At 38.7% G+C, this 21177-nt stretch overlaps 1 protein-coding gene across 3 annotated transcripts in view; it reads left to right on the forward strand.

Annotated features, from left to right (window-relative positions):
* Positions 1-4364: 4364 nt before the first annotated feature.
* LOC142660576 (inositol-trisphosphate 3-kinase B-like) overlaps positions 4365-21177 on the forward strand; it is a 98106-nt gene continuing 81293 nt past the window's right edge. Inside the window, exon 1 of one of the 3 annotated variants that reach the window (XM_075837204.1) lies at positions 4365-4441. The gene's annotated coding sequence lies outside the window, so the exon portion shown is untranslated. Of the gene's footprint in view, positions 4442-20130; positions 20202-20465; positions 20564-21177 lie in introns of those variants that run through there. The other 2 variants (XM_075837201.1, XM_075837202.1) reach the window with 2 other exon arrangements.

Here is a 21177-nt window from a genome sequence, read left to right on the forward strand (position 1 = left end):
TTTGGGCAGGCTATAAAAACATGCCATGATGGGAAACTGTGGATACAAAAAACCAAACTCACTAGCACTAATCAGGGATCTGCTCTTGGCATCACTCAGAATGCCCAAAAGCTCCTTTTTGAACCGTGCTGTGGGATTGTCTTTTAAGATGGTGTAACAGTCGGGATTGAGTAAAATGTCCTCACACATTTTCTTGTAGTCTTCCCTGCTCATAACTACGATGTTATCACCTTTGTCAGATGCTTTTAAAACAATAATTTTGTTTTTTCTCCAAGGTGGTCAGAGCTAACCATTCAGACCAAGACAAATTGTTGTCAATACTCCTCATATCCTGACTCAAACCTTGTATCTCGTCTCCCACCATGTCTACAAATAAATCCACATTGGTGAAGTTTCCTATTGGTGGCAGTTTTCTACTCTTCATTTTGAGATTGGTGAAAGGGCCTAAACCTGGGGTTCTATCAGATTCCTCAAGTAACCCCTCCAAGGCCTCTAGGCCTTCCAAATCTGATTCTTCCAACCCCATTTCTATCCATTTTTTTCTATTATGATGTTTGAAAAATGTTATCCATTTAAGCTTTCGAGCGAACAAATTCAAATCTTTTATCCAAGTGAATGAATCAAACTTCACCGTGGGGACAAATGAAAGTCCCTTCTCTAGTAACATGGTCTCAAAAGCGCTCAGATTATATTCAGACAGGTTAATGATTTGTAACCTATCTGTACCTTTTCCCTTTACTAATCCTTTCGTCTCCTCAACATGTAGCGGGAAATGGGGGGATTGTTGGATAAAAAATTACTCCCAGTGTTGGATGAAGCTCTTGCCCGGCCTCTATTCCTACCTCTGGCCCCTCCCCTAAATTTCTGACTTCCTTAGATCTAGAGGTACTCAGTTTGTGGCCCATAACCAATTGGTACTACAATTATTACATTTTGTTCTGGAAAAAAATATTTTTATCTTCGAAGACACGATCTTTCACCAGCAATGCGGTACAGCTATGGGGAGTCCCACTGCTCCCACCTATGCAAATCTATTTCTTGGACCTCATCAATAGGAATATGGATAAGATATATTGATGACGTGCTGTTGTTCTGGAACTCAACAGTTGAGGAGTTCAATAGTTTTGTGGCAGCCCTTAATAAAAATGATCTAGGGCTAAGGTTCACCAGCGAAATTAGTGATCAAGAACTATCTTTTTTAGATCTGAAAATCACAAAAACAATGGAGGGCACAATTAGTAAAAAAGTACACCGGAAGGAAACAGCAACCAACAGTTTCCTACAATGGAACAGCTGCCATCCCTATCCCCTTAAACGTGGTTGTAATGGCAGGAAGGAGGTGAAGGGAAAGTGAGCCCTAATCTACCCGCCTTCCCTGCCTACTTGCAACGACCCGCCCTAGGTGACGGGGTACAACTGGGCGGCGGTCCCTACGCTGTCTAAGTGCATGGGAGAACAAACAGGGAACACGCAAGGGAAGGGGCAGTAGCCACGGAACGGCGCGAGGAAACGGAGCGGTGAATGAGTAGTCAGGACCAGGATGAAGTGGAGTATACCAAAGTGAGCACGGAGAAGGAAGCAAGCCAGGGGCAAAGCAAAGCAGGTTAAGCGGAACTGCAGCAAGGCAGAAGCACGGCAGAAGCAGGCTGGAGCAAGCAGCAGTGAGGCCAGGAATCCAGAAGAATTACAAGCACTGAGGAAGAGAACACGGCAGCTAATAAAGGACAGGGGGCGGAGCTAACTCCGACTGACCAGGCCGCGATAGGCTCTCCCACTCCTGAGCCTGCCACCCTGGTTGGTGGGAGATGGTGTCAGTCGAACAGGTCTGGCCTCAGGTGTGGATTGATTAATCCCAGGAGTATACCTAGACGTAGTACCTGGCAGATCTCTAACAGTGGTATTCCTAAAGGCCAGTTCATGAGAATACGCCGTAATTGCAGCTCCATGGATGATTTTGAGAGACAAGCACAGGAGCTCAAAAATAGATTGAAGGATAGAGGTTTTCCCATGGGAGTAGTTAGAAAGGCCTACGAGGGAGCGAGAGATGCGGATAGGCAGAGTCTTCTTGTCCCTAAAAAACATAAAGAAGAAAAAGTTACGAGATTCATAGGCACTTATGACTCTAAACAGGGTGAAATTATGCAAATCCTCAAAAGGTACTGGCGTATCCTTAGCACTGACACAGACTTGGCAGATCAGATCACATCATGGCCTTCAGTCACGTTTCGGAGAGGGAAAAACATTAGGGATAGAGTTATGCATAGCTGTTTTGACCCTATCACATCAAAGGGCACATGGTTGGATAGACAAATACCAGGCACATATAGATGCGGTAGCTGTAAGGCTTGTGACTTCATCCTAAGGGAAAACAAGTTCAGGAGTGTCGTCACAAAAGAGGAGTACGACATTCGTGATTTTGTCAATTGTAAAACAGCAGGGGTGGTTTATCTGATCACATGCCCATGCCCCTTAAACTATGTGGGCAAAATGATGCGACAATTTCGGCGCCGGATAAGGGAGCATGTCGGAGACATTGTCCATACAAGGGATACTCCGATATCTAAACATGTACATGCCAAACACCAGGGTCATGCAGAATGTTTAAAGTTTCAAGCAATTGAACTTATAAGACCTCCCAAACGGGGAGGCGATTGGGACAATCTCATTCTTCGCAAAGGGCATTGTGGCATTATTTACAGGGGGCACTGTGGCATTATCTAGGGGTGGGTGTGTGGCAGTATCTACAGAGGGCACAGTGGAAGTATCTACAGAGGGCACTGTGGCATTATCTACAGAGGGCACTGTGGCACTATCTAAAAAGGGGATGCCCAATCTTGATATTCTTGTGTCTGCCAAACGCTGCCAACTGAGCCGCCGGACTGCATTTAGCGACACTTAAAAGGACACGGCCAATTTTGGCCTTGAGGACAGAGCAATTTTTTTACATTTCCCTCTTTGCATCCCGACGCTCATAACTCTTTTATTTTTTGTACGACGTAGTTGTATGAGACTTGGTTTTTTGCTGAACGAGTTTTACTTTATGTAGGTACCATTTTTTGGTACAAATACATTATCGTTTAATTTCTATAAATTTTTATTTTGGCGAAAATGCAGAAAAAAAGCAGTTGCGCAGCAGATTTAATATTTATTTTTTTTACACCATACACCGATCATCATATATAATGTTATACATTTGTTGTACAGGTTGTTACAGTCGGGGCGATACCAAACATGTCTATATTATTTCATGTTTTGGGACTTATATTTTAAAAAGTTTATTTAAAGAGGCTCTGTCACCAGATTTTGCAACCCCTATCTGCTATTGCAGCAGATAGGCGCTGCAATGTAGATTACAGTAACGTTTTTATTTTTAAAAAACGAGCATTTTTGGCCAAGTTATGACCATTTTTGTAGTTATGCAAATGAGGCTTGCAAAAGTCCAAGTGGGTGTGTTTAAAACTAAAAGTCCAAGCGGGCGTGTATTATGTACGTACATCGGGGCGTTTTTAATACTTTCACTAGCTGGGCGCTCTGAAGAGAAGTAACATCCTCTTCTCTTCAGAACGCCCAGCTTGTGACAGTGCAGATCTGTGACGTCACTCACAGGTCCTGCATCGTGACGGCCACATCGGCACCAGAGGCTACAGTTGATTCTGCAGCAGCATCAGCGTTTGCAGGTAAGATCGATCTTACCTGCAAACGCTAATGCTGCTGCAGAATCAACTGTAGCCTCTGGTGCCGATGTGGCCGTCACGATGCAGGACCTGTGAGTGACGTCACAGATCTGCACTGTCAGAAGCTGGGCGTTCTGAAGAGAAGAGGATGTTACTTCTCTTCAGAGCGCCCAGCTAGTGAAAGTATTAAACACGCCCCGATGTACGCACATAATACACGCCCACTTGGACTTTTACTTTTAAACACACCCACTTGGACTTTTGCAAGCCTCATTTGCATAACTACAAAAATGGTCATAACTTGGCCAAAAATGCTCGTTTTTAAAAAATAAAAACGTTACTGTAATCTACATTGCAGCGCCTATCTGCTGCAATAGCAGCTAGGGGTTGCAAAATCTGGTGACAGAGCCTCTTTAATATAAAAAATTTGTGTTTCTGTGTCTTTTTTTTACTTTTTATTTATTTATTTATCATAAAAAAAAATTTTACATTCATTTTACTTTTTTTTGAAATCCCATAAAGGGATTTATCATTTTGATTTTTATTTTGTAACTGCAATGTACTGGCATAGATCTATATGCCAGTACATTAGCCTGTTACTGATTGTACAAAGGCAGTTGTTAGGGCATACCTCAGAATTCCCTAACAACAGGAAATATGTTCAGACAGCCCTGGGGTCCTTCAATGGACCCTGGGCTGTCTGGCCATATGAGTTGTGGGCTTTGATCGCGTCACAGTTATCTTCTGTGAAAAAAACAGACAAATGGGTATGTATAAGGCAAAGGATGTAACTATCAAGAAATAGCCATATGAGTATATGAAAGAATCTCTGTTTATTGAATACAAAAACACTACATAAAAATTAAAAACATTTAAAATAGCATAAAGAATGCCATGTATAGATCACTTAAGGGGGAATACCACCATGATAAGTGGCTAGCAAATAGCTACCTCCTTACACTCACCTAAGCCCCCAGAGCAGGCATGCAATGCATAAAATCTTGGAAAAAGTGTGTGAAAATGTTGCATCAATTAAGGCATCAGAGCAGCATGTCCTGTGACTCAAGCTATATGGGGGAGAAAAGGGATAAAGAGCCCCACGCGTATCGCCACAAAGTGGCTTCCTCAGGGGTAAGTTTGCATATAGGCATGTAGTGTCTTTATATAGGGTAGTAAATGAAAAATAATCAAAAGTGCAATGGCGTGCACGCACTTACCCCACCCTCCACGAGTGAGCCGGTGAGATGACCCAGCTGCCCAAATGCCGGAACACAGCGCACATGCGCCGAAGCCGCCACCATGTGCACCTGATGACGGACCCGGCGCACGCGCAGTGCGTCCAGCAGTCGCCATGGAAACCAAAGCAAGTAGTCACTCAATATGCGCACGCGCCGGCCCGCCACCATGACAACATGATGCGGTAAACCGCGCGTGCGCACAACCAGCTCATCGGGAGGAGAGGAAAGGCAAAGGAAAAAAGAGGGCTGGGAGGCTGGAAAGCCAACGTATATCTATGGCTATGGGTAAATTGCTGCCAGCTCTCTTACCCCGTAACAACGGGTCACTATGATAGACATATAGGTTATCACATTTGCTCAATGTATTGGAACTTAACTACCATTTGTACCTTTGTGTTATTTATTTGTTTCTACACAATAAGTGAGTATAATAAATTTGTTAAGGAAGAAAACAGATTAACCAAAATCAAATAGTATGTAAATATAAAAGTATAAGAGAATGAGCATCAAGTTGTAATGCAATACGTTCTTTTTCTTTCTTTTTCTTCTTCTTTAGTCCATATGTTCTCACACAATGCACAACATCTCAGAACCAATCACAATACATGGATATGATAAAGAGAGAGAGAGAACATACTGAATTATTGATCTCAAACCTATAGCTTCAGGATGAACTACTATACCTGTCATATAATGATGCCAATAGATGACATGCTATGTGATGATGGTAAAATAATCATAAGTGACTTAGAACACGAAAAACATGAAAAAATATATAAATAAAGATAAAATATAAAAAAAAAAAATGATTATATAGACTGTAAGAGACCTGAATAAATCATAATAAATATGAAGGTCATGATAAACGTGAACAAAATTATGTGATCTGTGCAAATTTAACATAAGAAAAAATATATATATGTGAAAATAAAACAGTGAAAAAATGACTCGTTATGTTTTATAAAAACCGGTAAATAGTAGTTCTTCATTTATACCCCTAGAGGACATGCATTTCACATTGAAAATCCACCTTGCTTCATGTTGCAGAAGTCTGGGGACTATATTGCCCCCTCTAATGTTTGTCTGTATATGTTCCAGACCGATAACCTTAAGACTAGAGGTCTTACCTTTGTGTGCCTGTAAAAAGTGTGAGGCCACCGAGGTCAGAATCTTGTTTTGTTTAAGATCTCTTTCTGCCAATCTGATGGTTGATAGGTGGTGTTGTATTCGTTTTCGTAGTTCTTGACTTGTCTGACCTATATATACCTTGGGACAAGAGCAGGTTATCGCATAAATTACATTTTTGGTTCGACAGTTTATATATGACTTAAGTGGGTATTGCTTTTTGTCAACTGGTTCTGTGAATATGTCACTAGAATTGAAAAATTGACATATGTTGCAATCCCCACATGCATATGAACCTATAAGTTTAGTTCCTCTACCTAGTCGTGTCGTCGGTCTTGAAAAATGACTTCTTGTTACTCTGTCCCCCAGATTGCGGGCTCTTCTTGCTGTAAGGAGAGGTCTCTCTGTGATATGTGGTATAAGCTTGGGTTCAGATAATAGAATATTCCAATTTCTATTCAATATTTTGGTGATATCCTGCCATTGACTATTGTAGGCTGTTATAATCCTTGGCTTGTTGTCTTTTACCCGATGTTTGGGTGTGAATGTCTGGATTCTATTGCTTTTTTCTGCTTTTAGGAAAGCTTTGGAGATCACTTTTTGAGGGTATCCTCTTGATTTAAATCTTTCGCTTAGATCCTTAGCATGGAGTTTGAAATCATGTTCCTCGCTACAATTTCTCCTGATCCTCAGGAATTGTCCTGTTGGAATACCATTTTTTAGATGTGGAGGATGAAAACTTTGGTAGTGGAGCAGATTGTTGGTAGCTGTTTCTTTACGGTACAATGTGGTCTTTACTTGAGGTCCATGCATTTTAATTTTCAAGTCAAGGAACTCAACCATTTCCTTTGAAATTTTGGCAGTGAGACATATGTTCCACGGATTCTCATTAAGTTCTTCAATGAATGTCCCACATTCTTCTGTTGTCTCTGTCCAGAAAATAAGTATGTCATCTATATATCTTTGCCATTTAATGACATGCTGTTGAAAACGTATAGACGGATATACGTGTGTCTCCTCCCACCAACCTAAAAATAGGTTTGCGTAGGAGGGAGCACAACGTGCCCCCATGGCTGTGCCAGAGACTTGGCGATAAAATTTCTTGTCAAACACAAAATAATTGTGTCCAAGGACAAATTCAAGTAGATCAAACAAAAAGGAATCATGCTGTCTATTAGATGCCGTCTGCTGATTAAGGTAATACATAACTGCTCTTAGTCCCAAATGATGCTTAATATTGGTATACAAGGATTCTACATCCAAGGATATAACCAGGGTACCAAGGGGGACCTCCAAGTCATTCAATTGTTCTATAAGGTGCATAGAATCCCTGGTATAGGATTTAAGTTATAGTACCATGGGCTGTAAAAAATAATCTATGTAAGTACAGGCCTTTTCACAAAGGCTACCTATGCCAGCTACAATTGGTCTACCTGGAGGATTGGTCAAAGATTTATGCACCTTAGGCACCAAATAAAATGTTGGTATGATAGGTTTCTCTGTTTTTAAATACTTACATTCATTATTGTTGATGGTTCCATAATGAGATGCTGCATCAATAAGTAGATCCAATTTTTTCTTAAAGATATCAGTTGGGTCAGATGGTAAAATCTGGTAAAAAGATGTATTAGTTAATTGTTTTGATACTTCTCGAGTATATTGTTCTGTGCCCCACTGTACAATATTACCTCCTTTGTCTGCTTCTTTGATGACAAATGTGTCATTTTCGCTCAAGGAGGATAAAGCTAGTCTCTCAGTTTGGTGAGGTTGTCCCGTTGATGTTTAAATATATCCAAGTCTTGAATATCCTTGGATACTAATTCAATTGTATTGGTGGACATAGCTTAAAAGATGGAGTCTTCTGTGAGGGGGTTTTATAGGGAAACTTACCCAGTTCTTCATTGCTCTCATTCTCTTTGAGTAGATCCAAAAGATCTCGGAATACTTGTCTATCCTCCTCCGGTAAGGTGTCAATCATGGAGGGTTGATGATATAGTATTTTAAACATGAGTTGTCTACAAAATAAATAGACATCCTTAGTTAATTCAAATTTATCTAACCTTCTCGTGGGTGAAAAGGTGAGTCCTTTTTCCAAAGGTGTTAGTACATATGAAGTGAGGTTAATAATTTGTAGTTGTTATGTTATGGTATTTCTCAAATTTGATGTTGCTTCGTAAAATTCAGTTTGCTGCGTTTGGGGGACCATTCCCTGTGTCTCGGTCCTCTTTTTCTCACGTTTACCTCGCCTGGTCCTCTTTCGGTGTCGCTGGTGTCCGTGGATAAAAAATCACTGGTAGATTCTTCAGCGGTAAATGGTGCAACATTTTGTTTTATGTTGGTATTTGTGTATACTTGCCTTCTATTCCCTGCATGTTTCCATTTGTATGCTCTCTGTTTTTCAAAATCTGTTCTATCTCTGTGAAACTTTTGTTTTTTGCCTTGAATAATATATTTTTCATATTTTTCTATGATCTCCCTAAGTTTCGTTTGAAATGGTTTAACCATATTGGTCTGGTCGAATCCTGTAAGTTTACTTTCTAGATTCTTGATGCGTTCTTTAATCTGAACCACCAAATTATTATCATGTTCAATCAGCATGCGTATGAGTATGTGGGAACATTGTAATAGACCCTGTTCCCATACTGATTTAAAGGTAACATCAACCTCCCATGCAGGAAAGATTTGTGCTCTAAGTCCACGTGGTGAAATGCCCAATTTCAAGTATTCCTCTAAGCTTCTGACGTTCCACCATACTCTAGTATATTTTTTGTGTAACATGATGATTTCCTCTGTCAATGTCTTAAATTCCACATTTGTTACAACCTCCACACTTGTACTAAATATTGACGATAGTTGGCTGTTCCAAATAGCCTCCCTGGCCTCAATATCCGATGCCATACCGTGCGCCATAGACAACGCACTAACAATATATGAAAAATAATAATATATAAAATATCAATATATAAGAATCCTGCGTGCCACACGCCACAAAATAGCACATACACCAAGAAATGGCGAGTATGCTGATCAACACATGTATATCACTGGCAGGCACTGCATATATCCTGCCACATACCCTGTAAACTACTATGAAAAAAACAGACAAATGGGTATGTATAAGGCAAAGGATGTAACTATCAAGAAATAGCCATATGAGTATATGAAAGAATCTCTGTTTATTGAATACAAAAACACTACATAAAAATTAAAAACATTTAAAATAGCATAAAGAATGCCATGTATAGATCACTGAAGGGGGAATACCACCATGATAAGTGGCTAGCAAATAGCTGCCTCCTTACACTCACCTAAGCCCCCAGAGCAGGCATGCAATGCATAAAATCTTGGAAAAAGTGTGTGAAAATGTTGCATCAATTAAGGCATCAGAGCAGCATGTCCTGTGACTCAAGCTATATGGGGGAGAAAAGGGATAGAGAGCCCCACGCGTATCGCCACAAAGTGGCTTCCTCAGGGGTAAGTTTGCATATAGACATGTAGTGTCTTTATATAGGGTAGTAAATGGAAAATAATCAAAAGTGCAATGGCGTGCACCTGTGAATGCACTTACCCCACCCTCCACGAGTGAGCCGGTGAGATGACCCAGCTGCCCAAATGCCGGAACGCAGCGCGCATGCGCCGAAGCCGCCACCATGTGCACCTGATGACGGACCCGGCGCACGCGCAGTGCGTCCAGCAGGACAGCAGTCGCCATGGAAACCAAGGCGAGTAGTCACTCAATATGCGCACGCGCCGGCCCGCCACCATGACAACATGATGCCGTAAACCGCGCGTAGTAATGTAGTAATGTAGTATTAGCAGGACAAACCAAAACAGAGCAGTATTATAGTAATGTAGTATTGTTACAGTAATGTAGTATTGTTATTATAGTAACGTAGTATTGTTATAGTAATGTAGTAATGTAGTATTATTATTATTATTATTATAGTAATGTAGTATTGTTATAGTAATTTAGTATTATTATATTAATGTAGTATTGTTATTATAGTAGTGTAGTACTGTTATAGTAATGTGGTATTATAGAAATTTATTATTATAGTAATGTAGTATTATTATAGTAATGTAGTATTGTTATAGTAATATAGTACTATAGTAATGTAGTATTGTTATAATAATGTAGTCTTGCTATTATGGTAATGTAGTATTGTTATAGTAATGTAGTATTATAGTAATGTAGTATTGTTATAGTAATATAGTATTATAGTAATGTAGCAATGTAATATTATTATAGTAATGTAGTATTGTTATAGTAATGTAGTATTATTATAGTAATGTAGTATTGTTATAGTAATTTAGTATTATTATAGTAATGTAATATTTTTATTATAGTAATGTAGTATTATTAATGTAGTATTGTTATAGTAATGTAGAATTATGGTAATGTAGTATTATTATAGTAATGTGGTATTAATATAGTAATTTAGTATTATTATAGTAATGTAGTATTTTTATTATAGTAATGTGGTATTATAGTAATGTAGAATTATCATAGTAATGCAGTATTATTGTTATAGTAACGTAGTATTGTTATAGTAATGTACATAGTTACATAGTTAGTAATGTTGAAAAAAGACACATGTCCATCAAGTTCAAAGAAGGAATAGGAAAAGGGAAGGGAAACATTTCTACACATAGGAGCTGATATTTTTTTGTTCTAGGAAATTATCTAAGCCTTTTTTAAAGCCATCTACTGTCCCTGCTGTGACCAGCTCCTGCGGTGACTATTCCATAAATTCACCGTTCTCACAGTAAAGAAGGCTTTTCGCTTCTGCAGGTTGAACCTTTTTTTCTCCAGACGGAGGGAGTGTCCCCTTGCTTTGAGGGGGTTTTACATGGAACAGGATTTCACCATATTTTTTGTATGTGCCATTAATATATTTATATAAATTAATCATGTCCCCCCTTAGTCGTCTTTTTTCAAGGCTAAATAGGTTTAATTCTTTTAATCTTTCCTCATAACTTAGATTCTCCATGCCCCTTATTATCTTCATTGCTCTTCTTTGTATTTTTTCTAACTCCTGGGCATCCTTTCTATGAACTGGAGCCCAGAACTGAACTGCATATTCTAGATGAGGCCTTACTAATGTGTTGTAAAGTGGCAATATTACATCCCTGACCCGTGAGTCCATGACTCTTTTAATACACGACAATATCTTGCTGGCCTTTGAAGCAGCTCATTGACATTGCATGCTGTTATTTAGTTTATGATTTACAAGTACACCCAGATCCTTCTCAACAAGTGACTCCCCCAGTGTAGCTTCCTCTAGGACATATGATGCCTGCAGGTTGTTGGTACCCAGATGCATAACTTTACATTTATCTACATTAAGCTTAATTTGCCAACTGGATGCCCAAACACTTGCAATTCACGAACATCTTCCATAGACTGAACTATATTACATAGCTTGTTATCATCTGCAAAAATAGAAATAGTGCTATTAATCCCATCCTCTATATCATTAATAAATAAGTTGAATAATAGTGGTCCCAGCATGGAACCCTGGGGTACACCACTTATAACCGGGGACCATTCACAGTAGGAATCATTGACCACAACTCTCTGGATACGGTCCTTGAGCCAATTCTGAATTCAATTACAAACTATACTATCTAAATAGTCCTTAATTTACCCATTAGACGTCTATGAGGGACAGTGTGAAATGCCTTTGCAAAGTCCAAAAACACTATATCCACAGCGGCCCCTCTGTCTAGGCTTCTGCTCACCTCTTCATAAAAACATATCAGGTTAGTTTGACCACTTCTGTCCTTAGTAAAACCGTGCTGGCTGTCACTTGTAATACTATTTTTTGTCACATAATCCTGTATATGTCCCTCAATAGCCCCTCAAACATTTTCCCCACAATATATGCTAAGCTTACTGGTCTATAATTACCCGGGGAAGACCTAGAGCCCTTTTTGAAAATAGGCACCACATTTGACCTGCGCCAGTCCCTTGGCACTATACCAGTCACTAGTGAATCTCTGAATATTATGAAGTGGGGGACTGAAATAATTGAACTAAGCTCTTTAGAAACTCTAGGGTGTAACCCATCTGGTCCTGGAGTCTTGTGCACATTTATTTAATTTAATTTAGCTTGGACCATATCTACATTCATCCAATTCAGTATATCAACTGATATATTAACAGCACTGGCACCAGCTATATCAGCCGCTCTTTCTTTTGTTGTATATACAGAGCTGAAGAACCCATTTAGTAACTCTGCCTTCTCTTGATCCCCTGTGACCAACTCCCCATTACCACTATCTAGGGGTCCTACATGTTCAGACCTTGGCTTTTTTGCATTTATATACTTGAAGAATTTTTTGGGATTTGTTTTACTATCCTTGGCCACCTGCCTTTCATTTTGTATTTTTGCTAATTTTATTACATTTTTACAGATTTTATTACGCTCTTTATAATTTACAACTGCTACAGCTGTACCCTCAGATTTGTATTTTTCAAATGCCCTTTTTTCTTATATAGTGCCCTTTTTACAGAAGGTGGAAGCCACGTGGGGTTTAACCCCTTAATGACCGGGCATGTTTGTACCTTAATGACCAAGCCAGATTTGTCAAATCTGGTATGTCTGACTTTATCAGAGAATAACTCTGTGAAAGTTTTGAATATCCAAGTAATTCTGACATTGTTTTTTCGTCACATGTTGTACTTTATTTTAGTGGTAAAAGTAGACTGATACGATTTGCGGAAATTAATTAAAAAATAGAAAAATGGAAGAAATTTTGTAAAAATTACCATTTTCCCCTATTTTTAACAGCAATATGTCACATATGTACACACATACTGTACAATTTTTTTAATTAAATATATATTTCTATCTCTTTACTCCATTTTGGCAGCACTTTTGAAAAAATAAAATAAATTTTCAGCAATTTAGAGGACTTACAAATTGAATAATAATTTTATACATTTTGAAGTACATTTTGTTTTCCGGCACCAAGCCAGGTTTTCAGAGGCTCATAGGTCTCAGAGTGATGGAAACCCCCACAAATGACCCCATTTAGAAAACTAGACCCCTTAAGGTATTTACCTAAGGGTATAGTAAGTATTTTGACCCCACAGTTTTTTGCTAAATTTAATACATAGCAGGTGGAAAAAAAAATTTTCACTTTTTTTCATAAAAGTATCAGTTTGAAGACCAATTTCTTTGTAAAGCGACCATGAGAATGAAGAAACACACTACAAAATCTATCACCCTGTTTCTCCTGTTTTCAAAAATACCAACATTGTGGCCCTAATGCGCTGCCTGGACACACGGCAGGACCCAAAATGAAGGGAGCACCCGGAGGCTTTCAGGACTCATATTTTGCTTGAAAATGTTTTAGGCCCCACTGTACATTTGGAGAGGCTTTGAGCTGCCAGAACGATAGAAACTCCCCATAAACGACCCCATTTAGAAAACTAGACCCCATAAGGTATTTATTTAGGGGTATAGTAATTATTTTGACCCCACAGTTCTTTGCTAAATTTAATGCATATCAGGTGAAAAAAAAAATAATTTCACTTTTTTCATAAAAGTATTTGTTTGAAGACCGATTTCTTTGTAAAGCGACCATGAAAATGAAGAAACACACCCCAAAATCTATCACCCTCTTTCTCCTGTTTTCAAAAATACCCACATTGTGGCCCTAATGCGTTGTTTGGACACACGGCAGGGCCCCAAAGGAAGGGAACACCCGGAGGCTTTCAGGACTCATATTTTGCTTGAAAATGTTTTAGGCCCCAATGTACATTTGGAGAAGCTTTGAGCTTCCAGAATGATAGAAACTCCCCATAAACGACCCCATTTCGAAAACTAGACCCCTTAAGGTATTTATCTAGGGGTATAGTTAGCATTTTGACCACACAGGTTTTTCGCTAAATATATTGAAATTAGTCTGTAAGAATTAAAATGTACTTTTTTTCTGAAACAACATAAAAAAAATTATTATTTACAAGCAATAACGAAGAAAATGCACCCCAACATTTGTAAAGCAATGTCTCCCGATTACGACAATACCCCATATGGGGTAATAAACTGCTGTTTGGACCCACAGCAGGGCTCAGAAGGGAAGGAGCGCCATTTGGATTTATGATTTTGCTGGAATGGTTTTCGGTGCCATGTCGCATTTGCAATGCACTGGAGGGACCAAAACAGTGGAAACCCACCAAAAGTGACCCCATTTTGGAAAAACATTCAAGGAATTTTTCTAGGGGTATAGTGAGCATTTAGACCCCACGGGTCTTTTGCAGAGTTTATTAGAATTAGGGCGCGAAAATTAATATCAAAATTTTTTCCACTAAAATGTTGCATTTTCTCATTTTCACAAGGGATAAAGGAGGAAAAAAACAACCATTTTTTATAAAGCAATTTCTCCCGAGTACGGAAATACCCAACATGTTGTCATACGTTTTTTCATTAGAAATGAATTAACCCTTTCAGGACTGATCCATTTTTTGCTTTCATATTTTAGATTTTTACTCCCCGCTTTCCAAGAGCCATAACTTTTTTATTTTTCCATCAATAGAGTGGTGTGAAGGCTTATTTGTTGCGGGACAATCTGTAGTTTTCATTGGTACCATTTTGGGGTACATGCGATTTTTTTTGATCACTTTTTATTCAATTTTTTTGCAATCCTGAGCAAAAAACAGGAATTTTTTCAATTCAATTATTCAATTTTTTTTTTGCGGCGCTCACCGTACGCAATAAATGACATTTTTAATTTATTCTGCGGTTTGGTACGATTACGGCGATACCATATGTATATAGGTTTGGTCCTTTTTTTTAGCGTTTGCGCAATAAAATGACTTATTTATAAAAAAAAAAATTTCTGTGTCACCATATTCCTTAGAGCCATAATTTTTTAATTTTTTAGTCAAAAAAGCTGTGTAAGGGCTTGTTTTTTGCGGGACGGATAGAAGTTTTTATTGGTACTATTTTCGGGTACATGCGACTTTTTGATCACTTTTTATTCTTTATTTAGGGAGCGGTGGTGACCCAAAAAATTGCGATTCTGTCGTAGTTTTTTATTGATTTTTTTTGGGGTGTTCATCGTGCGGGAAAAATAACATTATAGTTTTATAGTTGGGTTTGTTACGAACGCGGGGATACCAAATATGTGTACTTTTTTAACGTGTTCATTTTTTTTCTATAATAAAAGTTTTATTATAGGAAAAAAAGCATTTAGTGTTTATAGAACTTATAACTTTTATTTTTACACTTTTTTTAAAACATTTTTATTACTTTTTTTTACTTTTTAACTTGTCCCACTAGGGGACACTTAGTCTTGCAGCTTTGATCGCTGCTAGAGTACATTACACTACACACGTAGTGTAATGTACTCTAACTGTCATTGTGACGTGACTGTCACACTGACAGGAAGCAGAGGAGGAACGGCCGGAGGCTGTTCCTCCGAGGCTTCCGTGCATGGCAACCCGGAGGTCATTATCTGACCTCCGATTGCCGTGACAAGCATCGGTAGCCCCCACGATCACTTCGTGGGGGCTGCTGATGTGCTTCAAACCACTTAAATGCGGCGACGGCAATCCGTCGCCGCACTTAAGGGGTTAACTGCCGAAATCAGTGGCGATGGTCCGCTGTCCGGCAAGACTGATGTCTCAGCTGTCGGGGACAGCTGTCAGCGCGGGTCTGTCACTCTGTGTTTACACAGAGTGACAGTTTGAAATGGGGACGAAAATGTACGTCATGGTGCGGGAACTAGCAGCCGACCATGACGTACATTTTCGTCCTTGGTCGTTAAGGGGTTAATTTTAGTCGTTTATACTTGTTACCTATAGGAATAAATTTTGCACTATAATTACCCAAAGTAGATTTGAAAATCTCCCATTTATCATTTGTCCCATTATTTGACATTAGTTCTTCCCAGTCTATATCCTGAATTGCAGCCCTCATCCTGGGGAAATTGGCTTTCTTAAAATTAAGTGTTTTTGTAAAATATAACTATATTGTGATCACTGTTACTGAGGTTTTCACGAACATAGACATTCCCAACAAGCTCTGCATTATTAGAAATGACCAGGCCAACTGAGCTTCACCTCTAGTCGGGTCTTCCACAAACTGGCCCATAAAATTTTCCTGCAACAGGTTGAGGAATTGTCTCCCCTTTGCAGTTGAAGCCGAACCATGACACCAATTAATATCCCGGTAATTAAAATCTCCCATTATCACTACTGTACCTGCCTGTGCAGCCCGCTCCATCTGATATATAGCTGACCTTCCATCTCCTCAGTTATATTGGGGGGGGGGGGGGGGTCTATAGATTACACCAAAAGTAATTTTTTCAGTGTTTACATCCCTTTCTAGTCAAGCTGTAGAAAAGAACGAAAACAAAAACAAAGCGCACATCGTGCATGAACCTGTATAATAAGAGGAATAAAAATGGTGGTCAATTGTGCTGACCTGATAATGTTATGCTAGGAGCATAACATCCAATGATGCATGCCAAGTCTACACTTGCATGAGACAGTTGCAGCCCAATATCCGATCCAGTGATTTTGGAACAAACTTCGCTGTATAAATCCAGGAGATAAAAGGTAAAAGGACGGAATATCCGAGGGCGCAGCCGTGTCGAAAATTACTTTTATTTTGTACAATAAACAACAAAAATACATGTGTTTCGAAGCCGTACCGGCCCCTTTGTCAGGTTTAGTACAAGTGATTAGTCCATTGTGTCTGTGGTTATATAGATGTTTTTTGAGGTCGGTAGTCGAAATGACTACCGGGTTAGGTTATAGGTCAAATGGTTACTTGCATAGGCAGGGTACCTCCCTTTCTAGTTCCACTCACAAGGTTTCAACCTCCTCACAATCTTCACCCTTTAATGTCTCGTTCACACTTACCTTCATATCCCTTCTCACATACAGACATATACCACCACCTTTCCTATTTGTCCTGTCTTTCCGAAAAAGTGTAAAACCCTGTAGATTTACAGCCCAGTCATGTGAAGAGTCTAGCCATGTTTCAGCAACACCAACTATATCTATAGGTTCCTCCAGTACCAAGGCCTCCAGCTCCCCCATTTTGCTTGCTAGACTTCTGGCATTTGTGAACATACACTTTAACTTGCATTTCAGTTTTTCACTTTCATTATCAGAAATGTGATTTGACATTATTTGGGCATTTTAATTTTAATTTTCATTGCTGTTTTGTAACAAAAGGATCTCCTTATCTTGTTGTCTAGTCCTCTCCCCACATTCTGTTTCTCCCCCCACCAATATAGTCTGACCCCTCTCTAACCTAACTACCCCTTTATTTTCTACATTGACCTCCCTCCTCAGCCCTAGTTTAAATACTCCGCCACCCCAGCTAGAATTCTCTCCCCCAGCACAGCGGACCACCTTTAGGTGCAAATCATTTGCAGAATACAGTTTGTACCCCAATGAAAAGTCAGCCCAATGCTCTAGGATCCCAAAGCATTCTCCTCTACACCAAGACTTAAGCCATGCATTTAACTTCCTGAGCTCCTGCTGTCTTTCCTGTGATGCGCATGGCACAGGCAGTATTCCTGAGAATACAACCTTGGAGGTCCTTCCCTTCAGCTTGTAGCCTAGTTCTTTAAAATTACTCTTAAGGCTCCTCCACCATTTATTCTGTCGTTGGTACCTACATGGACTACAACAGCTGGATCATCACCAGCCCCTCCCAGTAATTTATCCACCCGTTCCACCACATGCGAACCCTGGCACCAGGGAGACAGCAAACCATTCTGTTGAGGCGGTCTTGGCTACAAATTATTCTATCCGTCTTCCTGATAATAGAATCCCCTACAACTATCAATTGTCTTGCCCTACCTGCATTACCATCCCGCCGACTACTAGCTTGGCTGTTTTCCCGGCTGTTAGGGAGATCAGTATCCAGTAGGGCTGCCATTTCTGAGACCGACACCCTCGCATCATCACCCAACTTGGCAATTTTGCTTGGAATATCAGAAACAGGATTGGCCTTAATTTTTTTTTGACCCCTTTCTACTGCCCCTAACTAAATTAACCCAACTACTTGCCTTATCCTGCCCACCCATGTCTTCACCCTCCAGTTCTAACCCACTAACTGCGTGCTCAGTGAGCAGCATGCTCCGCTCAAGATTGTCTATCGCCATCAGTGTTGCATTTTGCTCCTCCAGATCTCTAATACGAGCTTCCAGGTGACCAACATGCTCACATCTGCCACAGAGGTATTTACTCTGGAACTCCGGCTCCAGTGGTGCATACATATGGCAAACTGTGCACTGAAGAAAACCTCCAATTTTGCTGTCCATTTTCTCAGTTACAAAAAAACAGTGAACAATTCTTAATGTAAAAGAAAAGAAGAGTACTTACTGGGGCTTTAACTCCTCTTTTTAAGTCCGCTTTTGTAATCCACTTGATATACAAACCACTTGTTTAGCAAACCAAAACAGAGCAGGACAAACCAAAACAGAGCAGTATTATAGTAATGTAGTATTGTTACAGTAATGTAGTATTGCTATTATAGTAATGTAGTATTGTTATAGTAATGTAGTATTGCTATTATAGTAATGTAGTATTGTTATAGTAATGTAGTATTATTAAAGTTATGTAGTATTATTATAGTAATGTGGTATTGTTATAATAATGTAGTATTGTTATAGAAATTTTGTATTATAGTAATGTAGTAATGTTATTATAGTAATGTAGTATTGTTAGAGTAATGTAGTATTATTATAGTTATGTAGTATTATTATAGTAATGTAGTATTGTTATGGTAATGTAGTAATATTATAGTAATGTAGTATTGTTATTATTATAGTAATGTAGTATTATTAATGTAGTATTGTTATAGAAATGTAGTATTATTATAGCAATGTAGTATTATTGTAGTAATGTAGTGTTATTGTAGTAATGTAGTATTGTTAGAGTAATGTAGTATTATTATAGTTATGTAGTATTATTATAGTAATGTAGTATTGTTATGGTAATGTAGTAATATTATAGTAATGTAGTATTGTTATTATTATAGTAATGTAGTATTATTAATGTAGTATTGTCATAGAAATTTAGTATTATTATAGCAATGTAGTATTATTGTAGTAATGTAGTGTTAGTGTAGTAATGTAGTATTATTGTAGTAATGTAGTATTGTTGTTATAGTAATGTAGTATTGTTATAGTAATGTAGTATTATTGTAGTAATGTAGTGTTATTGTAGTAATGTAGTATTATTGTAGTAATGTAGTAGTGTCATAGTAATGTAGTATTGTTATAGTAATGTAGTATTATTATAGCACTGTAGTATTATTGTAGTGTTATTGTAGTAATGTAGTAGTGTCATAGTAATGTAGTATTGTTATAGTAATGTAGTATTATTATAGCACTGTAGTATTATTGTAGTAATGTAGTGTTATTGTAGTAATGTAGTATTATTGTAATGTAGTATTATTGTAGTAATGTAGTATTATAGTAATGTAGTATTATTGTAGTAATGTAGTGTTATTGTAGTAATGTAGTATTATTGTTATAGTAATGTAGTATTGTTAAAGTAATGTAGTATTATTATAGTACTGTAGTATTATAGTAATGTAGTATTATTGTAGTAATGTAGTATTATAGTAATGTAGTATTGTTATAGTATTGTAGTGTTATAGTAATGTAGTATTATTGTAGTAATGTAGTATTATAGTAATGTAGTATTATTGTAGTAATGTAGTTTTGTTATAGTAATGTAGTATTGTTATAGTAATGTAGTAGTGTCATAGTAATGTAGTATTGTAATAGTAATGTAGTATTATAGTAATGTAGTATTGTTATAGTAATGTAGTATTGTTATGTAGTATTATTGTTGATAAACGTGAATCACAGATACAGATGTTGTATGTCATGCTACACCTAATGCACCTTTACTGCAGAACATTAGTCCTTCTAGACACTGACATATAACAGTCCAGTCATCTTATTACTTCGACTTTCCTGAGCGCTTTAGCTGAAAGCTGGATCACGTTCATAGAAGCGGCCAGCAGAGGGCGGCAGTAGTTCACGTTCCTGCATGGCTCTATGAAGGGCACTGTAGCGCCTCCCCTGGCAGCTCTCCTGTTGTCTCTCCCCGCCCCTTTATCTTCACATAAAAATGTCATCGGAGCTCCCCGGGACAGGAGGATCAGAAGACGGGGCTGAGCGGGTAAGCTGCAGATCCCTGTCCAGGCTGGCACAGTCTACAGCTGCTGGTAGCAGGAATGGCATACACTCCTGAGCGTGGCTATTGCTGCTGATGGAATGCAAACTATTGTTTGTCTAAATTGTGGCTTCAGGGAACCTATCAGAACAAGGCTGGATATCAGATTGAGCTCTGGTTGGGTAGTAGGGCAGGACAGTTGGAAGCTGGCACAGTTGGCATAGCTTGGCAGGGTTAGCTTGGGTTTTGGAGGTCTGTATGTCAGTTTGTATTTTGCATTGATGATAAGACAGTTGACCAGGAGTTACCAGATCTGTGGAACTTCAGGAAGATTTACTGAACATCCATCATCCATCAGAGAGGCTAAAGTAAGGTATACATGATGCCCATGCCACAACCAGGGCAGCTCTAGCATGGTGCTGGGGTCACCTTATGAATGTGTCAGACGTGTGATGGAATTGTCAAGCAAGGATGGAAAATTACTTGTGGTGTTAGTGGAGAAAATGTATGGATTACGCAGAACTATTTATAAAGGGCACTCGCTTATATCTGGGGAATTGTCCGCATACTCCCTGGCACATTTATGGTGCCCTTCCAGCAGACTGTCGGTCATATCTGCTCATGAATATTACATTGGGGGTCATGTAATGTCTCAACTGTGTGACATATGCAGAAAGTGTCTCATTATCTATGAGATCTACATCTCACATGATGTCACTTACATCAGCTGTTTACTCTCTGACTCCAGTGTGCTTGAAATTGTTGAAAAATGTTTTATGCCTATGTGGCACAATGACTGGCACAGTTAAAAAAGGGTTTGCTGGAGGTTACGGAAACACAAAACTAAACGTCTTTTACTCATACGATACTAGTACATGCTTCAGAATTCCACCGCCGGCACTTCTATATAAGAGCCCCATTAACTTTATGTCTATGGGAAGCTGAAGAACCTCTTTGAAAGTCTGAATTACCTTGTGATTGG

The sequence above is a fragment of the Rhinoderma darwinii genome, chromosome 9, assembly GCF_050947455.1.
Source record: "Rhinoderma darwinii isolate aRhiDar2 chromosome 9, aRhiDar2.hap1, whole genome shotgun sequence".
Classification (NCBI taxonomy): Eukaryota; Metazoa; Chordata; class Amphibia; order Anura; family Rhinodermatidae; genus Rhinoderma; species Rhinoderma darwinii.